This window comes from Selaginella moellendorffii, unplaced genomic scaffold, assembly GCF_000143415.4.
Source record: "Selaginella moellendorffii unplaced genomic scaffold, v1.0 SELMOscaffold_41, whole genome shotgun sequence".
Taxonomy (NCBI): Eukaryota; Viridiplantae; Streptophyta; class Lycopodiopsida; order Selaginellales; family Selaginellaceae; genus Selaginella; species Selaginella moellendorffii.
This window is the reverse complement of record NW_003314302.1, coordinates 1,247,298-1,256,347: the sequence shown is the minus strand read 5'-3', so window position 1 is coordinate 1,256,347 and position 9,050 is coordinate 1,247,298. Positions and strand designations below refer to the sequence as shown.

Sequence of the window (9,050 nt, the reverse complement as noted above, 5' to 3'; positions counted from 1 at the left end):
GGAAAGCAACGAAAGTAACTCACCTCCTCTTCCTCATAGTCTGCATTGACCAACTTGTCAACCCCTTCAACTTCACCACCACCATCTTCCCTCATGACATTAACACAAGACTTTGTCTTATGCTTGTTAGGACATTCTGAGGACCTATGGCCTGACTCTCCACAATGGAAGTAATAACCCATACTACCCATTCCATTAGGAATAGGTTTTATAGGTTGCTGCTACTTGTACCCACTAGGAGGAAGAACCGAGGGCCTAGGACCAGAAGAAGCTACTGGTGGTCTCCAACCACCACCACCTTTATTAACCATTGCTTGTGAGCCTCCAGGGCAGAACCTTCCTTCCACCCTTTATTTCCAATCACCTTGCATATTCCTAGAATTCTTATTCTTGTCCGAGGTACCAGCATATGGCTGTTGATATTGTTCCATGAGTGAGTGACTAAAGGCAACTTGCTGCACTGCCTCCTTACACTCCAGGTATGTCTTTGGCTTAAACTTCAAAATCTCATTGTGAGAAAGTGAATTTAAACCTTCCAGGAAATAACTTTAACCATCTTCGTCACTCATATTTGCAATCATAATGTGCTTTTGAGCAAACTCATTAACGTAATGCATGAGGTCCCCTTGCTGCTTCAACCACCACAGCTCCGCATGAAATCTCAGACCAAGATCATCCGGCAAGTATTCTTCACGGATATGAGACCGCATCTTGGTCTGACTTCTAGTCTGCCCTTTTTCAGCACACACCTGGCTCCACCAACTTTTGGTATGATCAATAAGAAAGGATTGTACACACCCAACTTTCGTATGATCATCTATATCTACTGTTATGAAATAATTTTTCATATCATAGACCTAGTCTTCCAAAACCTAATAGTCCCACATGCCTCTAAAACTGGGTGGTTTTAGAGGCTTGAACTTTGAAACTCGTGCAACTGGGGGCGATTGTAGAACTTCATCGTCCTTAAAACTTGAAGAGGAGTCTGGTTGCTTAGATTTAATTGATTTAGTTGCCTCAACTTCTTTCTTCCTCTTCTTGTTCTCCTTCTTCAATTTGCGAACTTCCCTTCACAAATTCTTGATCTTGACTTCCTGAGCTGTATGCTGTAGTGCCGTAGCATCTGGGTCTTTCTCTTTTGACTCAACCTTAGCCCTTTCCGCAGCATCTCTAGCAAGAGTTTCCTCCTCTTGATTTTCCCCTCTAGAGGTTTCAACATCATCAGCATGGTTCCTTTTCACCATTTTGCTAGCTATATACATGCCTCTATTAGTAACTGAATATGCATACAATGTTCTTACTGAATGGTGCAATCCAACTAATCTTACACAGGTCGCTTTGGATCTACTAAAAAATTCTCTGCATATGCAACTTGAGTTAGAAAATCTGACAAAAGTTGGATAGGAATTACTAAGACAATTCCTCTAATACCAAATATACAATGGACAAGAGGGGCTAATAAAACAAATTAGCAATACCAACCTCCTGCCGTCATGGCAGTAAGGAAAAAGTGCCCATAAAGATTGGCTGACAAATATCTTTCAATACCTGAAGTCACATTTGTGACAATGGGAAACTTGTCAAAGTTTTGGAGAATATAATGATGCTTGAGCTGTGAAAGGTGAATGGGGTTTGCAAGCTATGGTTTTAAGACCTCAAGTAAAGATCCATTTCTTTAATAGTTGGCATAATTCCGATCCTAGTTGCTTTAATGCTCTCTAGGTTAGCATTGACTCCTTGCCCAATGGGCTGCCCAGGTACATAATTCTGATCCTAGTTAGTTTAATACTCTCTAGGTTGGCATTAACTCTTTGCCAATGGGCCATTTGGGTGTAAGTAACCAAAGAGAATAATTTGAGAAATGATTTATAAGGTTTATGAATAAGAGTGCACCCCCTTTTCTAATTGGTTAAAAGTCTTGGGGTATTTATGGTTAAGTGTCTTTGGGTTTCAGTAATATTGGGCTCTTGGAAAGTCCAAATCTAAAAGTTTACCCCAAATATATTATTCCCTTAGCCTCTTTTATTATTTCTCATACTTCACTATCTCAAAATCCTATGCCAAGTGAAGTATAGAAGCATATACTTGATGATTGTTGAGATGTTAACTTTTGGAAGTATGTTTCTCATCATAAGTTTATTCAAATTACTAGATAAGGAAGTTTATCATCACATTTCTTATGCTAAAGATGTTGATTACTATTATTAATTACCTTAAGTATTCCAAGTATACCTTATTAATTTAGAAAAGGGGGATCTTTTGTTTATGAGCTATTTCCCTTTATATTTAAATCTTTATAGATCATTTTTTGAGTTATTCATTTTAGTTGTTTATAATTCACAATACTTCCTTGCAAGTTTATACCCTCATGAATTGAAGTTAAGAGTCATAACTTTCTTGAAAGCCTCGCTCTCTTGACACCTTACCCCTCAAGTCAACCCTAACCAAACCAAACTAGATTACCAAATATTAATTTTAACATATGGTCTGGACTCAAACCCCCTTTTAATACCAAATATAATCTTTTAAACTTAGACTTTTCTAGATGTTAGTATTACTCAAACATAAAGACATTTAACCCCAAGTATCTCAAGACCCTTCACTATTTTGAAAAACATTTATTCATGGGTTTTTTCCCTTTATATTTAAACCTTTACAAATCATTTTTCATGTCATTTTGTTTAGTTATTTGTATTGAGTCTTTTCTTATGCTCTTTCACACCTTTAGGGTAACTCAATCTTCCACCATTCATGGGATTGCTTTTGATATTCTATATTTCTTCATTAGAATATTATTATGCACTTTTTTATCCCACTTATATTCCACGGCCACCTCAAATTATTAGTAGTGAGTAAAAGTTTTGAGGTTGTTATCATCCTTGACTCAAAGTGCCAGTATTGAAGACTATATTATTTGGTCAATTGGTTTGGATGTTTGATTAATGATTGTACTTGAGAGTTTGTTAGATGGAAGCCAACAAAGTGGCCCCACACTTCCATCTCTAGTGAATCAAAGAGACAAGTGATTGACTTATCAATGACTTAAGCCAACTCCTCAAATTGAGCCCTATTAGTGCCATCTCTCTACAAGAGCTTAACTTGCATAGCAATTGGCTTGTGGTGGCTGTTATGCAAGTTATCTCAGTAGATAGTTGAGGTCTTCAAGTGCTTTATTAAATGGTAGAAGAAACTAGAATATACTACAAAGTGTTTAAAATGGTTTATCATATTAATACAGGATTAAGCTAAATGAATAACAATCATTAAATGGGAAAATATTATAGAATATCAAAGTATATTCTAGGTATATTCATTACCACTTCAGACACGCTTAAGCAAACAAAAATTTAAATTAAATTTATTTTATTATTTGTCGTAATTACAAAGAGAATAAATTTATTATTATTTTGTTGATATATTTTATCATATATTTATGGCTAAATAACCTTGGAAGTTGTCATCCATTAAAATATAAAGCTTTGTGAGACTCAAGTGTATGGTTACAATGCCATATACCAATATTAATATAGTGGGATTTTGGTAGCCATCGAATTGGTTTCAATCTAGACTACTTGCTTTTGTATATAAACTAAGTCATTGATTTATATAAATTTTATTTTATTCAAAACTTTTTATTTACAGATTTACTTTAAAATAAAAATAATGAATGTTCAAAACTATATTAAATTTTTAAGTTTAATTATAATTCTTCTGTCTTTAAATTTTACTTTCCTTAATACAGCTAAGCCTAAATTTGGACAGCTTCGTGTTCTACAACCAGAATACATGAGAACAATTATTCAAGGGATATGGAATTTAATTGGAAAAATTCATTTAAGAAAGTTTTATCCTGCAACTTATTCAAATTCAAAAATTATTTTAACTTCACTAGGAAATATTGAAATAATTATAAAATGTAAGGAAACATGTTCTAGTTCTACACAAGATATCAAAGGAAACAATATTATATATGGGCTAGAAAAGATTCTTCAGAAAAACTTAGTTATTTTAAATGAAAAGTTATCTAGCTATTTTGAGAATGAATCTCCTAAGTATTATATAAGATATGCCTTAGTAGATAATTCTAATTCTAATTCTAATTCTTTATATTTTAGTTATGAAAAGTATACTACAATAAAAAATTTAGATAATTGCTATTTTACTAATAGTAATTTATATCATGGTTCAGCTCTTTATTCTGAAAACTTTTTAATTTCTCCAAACTCTAAGGTTATACTCTATTTGACTTTGTCTTGTCATTTAATTTTATTTTACAAAAATTTAGAAATTTGGAGAGTTAGGCCTATAGAAACAAAAATATTTAACTGTATTTTAATTTTAGAAAATCAAGCTAATTTAGTTTTATATTATAATACAAAATTATTATGGTCAACAAGAAAATATTGTAAAAATAAGTGTTTGGTACCTTCATATTTAAGAATTCAAAATGATTGTAATTTAGTAATCTATTTTTTAACATTTCCTAATGATCCTTTATGGGCATCTAATACTGCTAATCATAAATCTTGCATATAATTTACTTCTGAGAATTATCTATAACATGAACTTGTATTTATATAGAATTTGAAATTTGAGAATTTTACTATTTAGAAAAGTTCTAATTAGTGTACATAAACCATGTGAACAGAAAATAAAAATGCATTCTTTCTTACTTGAGGAAGATGTCCCTCATAGAACAATATCTTCTTCTTTGTAAGATCACCTGAACATTAACATATGCTAATAGTCAAGTGCAAGTTATATAAGTAATAACACTGCTGATAGTGGCAATCCAAAACTCTAGAGTGGCTTTCCTTCTTCACTACTAGCTTTTATATATGTCATTATTAATGTGGGAGAAAGCAACTAAAACAAGATAATAACAAAGTTCTGTAGATAAATTCAAGTTTGGGAGGTGTGTTAGAAAAATATTTATATTTGCTGAGAGAAATTTCCACTTATTCTTACCATAAAAAAACCATCATAATTAACAATGTTAAAATTTAAATTATGCCTTATGATCAAAACAGGGAAGATTCAATGAATGCCTATTTTAGCAAACTAAGTACTTGCATCTTCTACTCTTATTTTAAGTAGTGATGTACCAGATCTTGATGCAACCCAACTTTGTTTATGGTACTACTTCTGCAATAAAGCCTTATTTATTTCATTACATCTTTATTTGACCAATTCAAGAATTTTTGAGCAAGAGGACTTATCAAGACATCAAGCACATACACTTGTGAACTTTATACCTTGGTCAGCAAATCCTGAAACAACTTATTGACTTCTACAACAGTCAAGAACCTCTTGTGTAAAAACCTGTGGGAATATCCACTAACTCCACTATATTCCACTAATGTATAATGTTCACTATCCAGACTCTGAAACCTTTCCCAAGACTTATATACTCATGTCATGGCTATGCAACAGTGAGAATTGCTGTAGCCATTTGTTGTCGGCATCTGTGTCATTCGCTTCTCTTTTGAAGAAACAACCTTTCCTCTGACTAATCTAATGCCATGACAAGAAAAATTCTCCAAGAAAACCTCCAATCAAAGCTCCCCTTGCCCTAGCATTTATCACCATTGCCAAACGGCCGTGCTGGTCTGGCAAGTGGTCTTTACATTGCGTCCACGTGGAAATTTGAATATTTCAAAATTAGCACTTTTCTAAACATTGCCCCACGATAGTGAGATCCCACGGGACCCCGGCTTCCGTTTGGGTATAACTCGGGCACCATCTTCTTCCTCTTAAGATCTTTGAGAAGAGGAGTGAAATTCTTCCACGCCGTGTCCAGTTCACTGCTTCTGATGAAGAGACAGCACTCTCCAGCAATGGCATCCAGCAGCAATCGCTTGTAAGCATCAGGGATTTCTTTTGAGTATCTGTTACATAGGAACTTTAGCTCGTGAAAAAGAAGAGAACTGTTAGCTCGGAGGTCCAGAGTGCTTCAATCAAGTCTCATTCCCAGCCCCAGGACTTTGTTGTTGATTTTGAGATAAATGCCTTCTGGATCTGGAAACCGGAAGGAATTCCATCCTGGGATCTGCAAGAGTGTAGTAGCATCACAAACAGTGTCATCAATTCTACAGCAAGTGTGGAAGTATAGCTGTTGCTCACCACATCTTCAATTCTACCGTGCCAAGGATGAGGTTTAGTGGAACACACTGATAGCAGGCAAGGCAATGCAGCAAAAGTGGTGGAGATCCTTGGCAAGCTGCTAGAGGAGGGCCTTGAGCTTGATGGATTTATGTTCCTCTCAGTTATCATGGGGTGCAGTGCTGTGAAATGGGTCGAGCAGGGCCTGAAGTTTTTCCAGGAGATGTGGAGTAGCTCTTGGGAGAGTTGCCCATTGCGATGCTAGCACTCTGAACCAAGGGAGGTCCACTATGAATTGCTAAATCAGAGGGAGGGATAATGTGACATGTGTTGCTATCCGCTCTGAGAAAAATTGAGCAAAAGCAGAGGAGAACATATTTCTCTCCAGTCAATTGTTACCTAAGCTATACAGATTTCTAATTGGCCAAAGCAAACATCCATAAAAGTTTTATGGCAAACTGACCATGGCCCAGGCCTGGGAGGGAGGCTGGGCCATTAGTTCACATATATAGACTAGTATTACCTAGCAAATGCTAGGTGAATATCAATGTACTCTTAATGTACTCTTGTGAACTTCATAATATGAATATTAATGTATTCCTAGGCATAAGTAAAAATAATTATTTATTATTAAAAATATTAGATATTATAAGTGCTCAAGATATAGGAATAGATTTCTTAATTGTGCTTATATATGCGGATGGATGGACCAGATTCAATCCTAGACAGTCTATATGCTTTAGTACTATAATTAATGGCAATACATATATATACACATATGTATTTACAAACCTTACACCATCCTCCCCTCTGAAAGATGAAAATGTTATGATAATAAGTAAAGTGGAACATTTAAAGCTTCTGTCAGCTGATTATAAATTACTACAAGAATCTTAAACCCTCACAAAACCACCATGACTGAAATAAAACCCAAAGCCATCATATAAGTATCAACCAACTATGGAATCCTGGTGAACTAATTGCAACTTTGGATATAGTTCCCAAATGCTCAAATCAACTATACAATCATAATTTTGAATCGAAGCAAAGGGCTTTGAGAGTCACTATAGTCTATAAAACACCATTGTAACAAGCAATACATCCCAACTCTAAGTTTATATGTCGATAATCCTCCAAGACCACCATTAACTTGGATTTAAAACCATAAGTAAAACCATCATCCTCGTTCAGCACTACACATAAGAGGTCGAACTCACCCTATTCATCCTCTTTATCCCCTCTTCGAAGGAAAAAAAGTTTTGAAGCACTAACTCCATTTGGATTCACTACTCTCATCCTCACTCCACTATCACATCCATTTGGCTTCACTATGTTGAGGTTAAATGTTCCATTTGGAGTCGCTATGTTTATCCTCATTCCACAATTTATGTTGTTTGTCCTCGCTCCACTACCATATTCACTTGTCCTCATTCATTATGCCAAACTCCCGTCCATCCCTTCTACCCCCTCCTCTGAAGAAATTTTTTTTTTAAGTGTTAGGGCAAAAAAGAGAAAATGAGAAAAATTGAGGAAAAATAATTGTGAAAGAAGAAAAAGTGGATAAAAACGCATTGAAAGAAGAATTTGCAACAATTGGCAATACAAAAATAGGGAAATCAAAATAAGGACATATGCTTAAAGCTTGAAAAAATATTTTAACCGCCACAATATAAACAAAAGATTCATACCATTCAACCTCCTTGACACACAACTCAACACTTGAGATGGGAAAATCAACAGTAACATCCACACTCTCAAGGGAATACATAAACTCCTCAGTAACAATGATAAAAACAAAAACTCTCAATAGCATTCACAAATAGAGACATGCATTCAACCTGAAACTCTAGCCAAAGTGATTCAACCCTTAGAACAAAGGAATACCCAATACCAGAATTAATCAAAGATTTTGCCAATGAAACAAAAGTAAGATTCTCAACTTCATGGACACACTTAACATCCAGATTAGTATAAAGAGGACAGAAAACACTCAACTCAACACCGAACTGAGAATGAGTATCATGAGAGTCATAAATGATTGACGTGTCAAAAGAAGAAAACATTGCAAATGAGGAAGAAATACTAAGAACATAAGAAGGTGGCTCAAGTTGAAAAATAAGAAAAAGTTGGGAAAGAGCAAAAGGGAAAGAAAAAGGATCAAATAGCAGATTGAAAGATTGACACCTATCCCATAAAATCTCCACTTCATCTCTAAAGTTATCTCCATAATAATCAAACTCATCATCACACTCTAGAATCCACTCCAGCTTGTACACATAGTCTTTCCATAAACTTGATTCTTGAACATTCTACAAGAATTGGACTACATTATCCATAGCTCACCAATCAATATCACGATCACACTCTACATCAATGGGAGATAGTAGAACACTAAGAACAAAATAAGTAGTGTAATCACATCCCATAAAAGTTAGAGATGGCAACACACTAAGGATAGGTGTAACACTAATATAATCACACCCTACAGCACTAAAAGTTCGCTCCAACAAAATAGTATTAGCAATCTTAAGTGATATACTCTTTGATCAATGATAGCATAAGAAAAGAATGCAATGAAGATAAATAAAAAAAAGCAAATCTAAGCACAGCAATAGCTAAAATTTTAGATCTTGCAAAAAGCTAATATAGATCTAGATTTAAAAGAGAATGAAGAAATAAAAACAAAAAGCACAATCTTGAACACTATAGTAAAGCACTATTAAAAAGCTTTGTTTTTCAAGGACAAATTGCAATGCCCCTCACCTCCACTAATATGAATGCTCGAGATATAGGAATAAGTTTCTTAATTGGGGTTATACAAGACTATATGGACCAGATTCAATCCCAAATGGACAGTCCATATGCTTTAGTACTATAATAAGTGTATTACTTAGGTAGGGTAATATATATATATATACATACATGCATCTATTTCCAAACCTTACAAT

The 9,050-nt window shown here is 34.5% G+C and overlaps 1 long non-coding RNA gene across 1 annotated transcript; it reads right to left on the bottom strand.

The window, feature by feature from the left end:
* Nucleotides 1-5,854: 5,854 nt before the first annotated feature.
* LOC112349696 lies at nt 5,855-6,183 on the bottom strand. Its single transcript, XR_002993478.1, has 2 exons — nt 6,124-6,183; nt 5,855-6,049 (listed from the first exon to the last, which is right to left on the bottom strand). It is a non-coding gene; the product is annotated as an uncharacterized LOC112349696 (long non-coding RNA).
* Between the last annotated feature and the right edge of the window lie 2,867 nt (nt 6,184-9,050).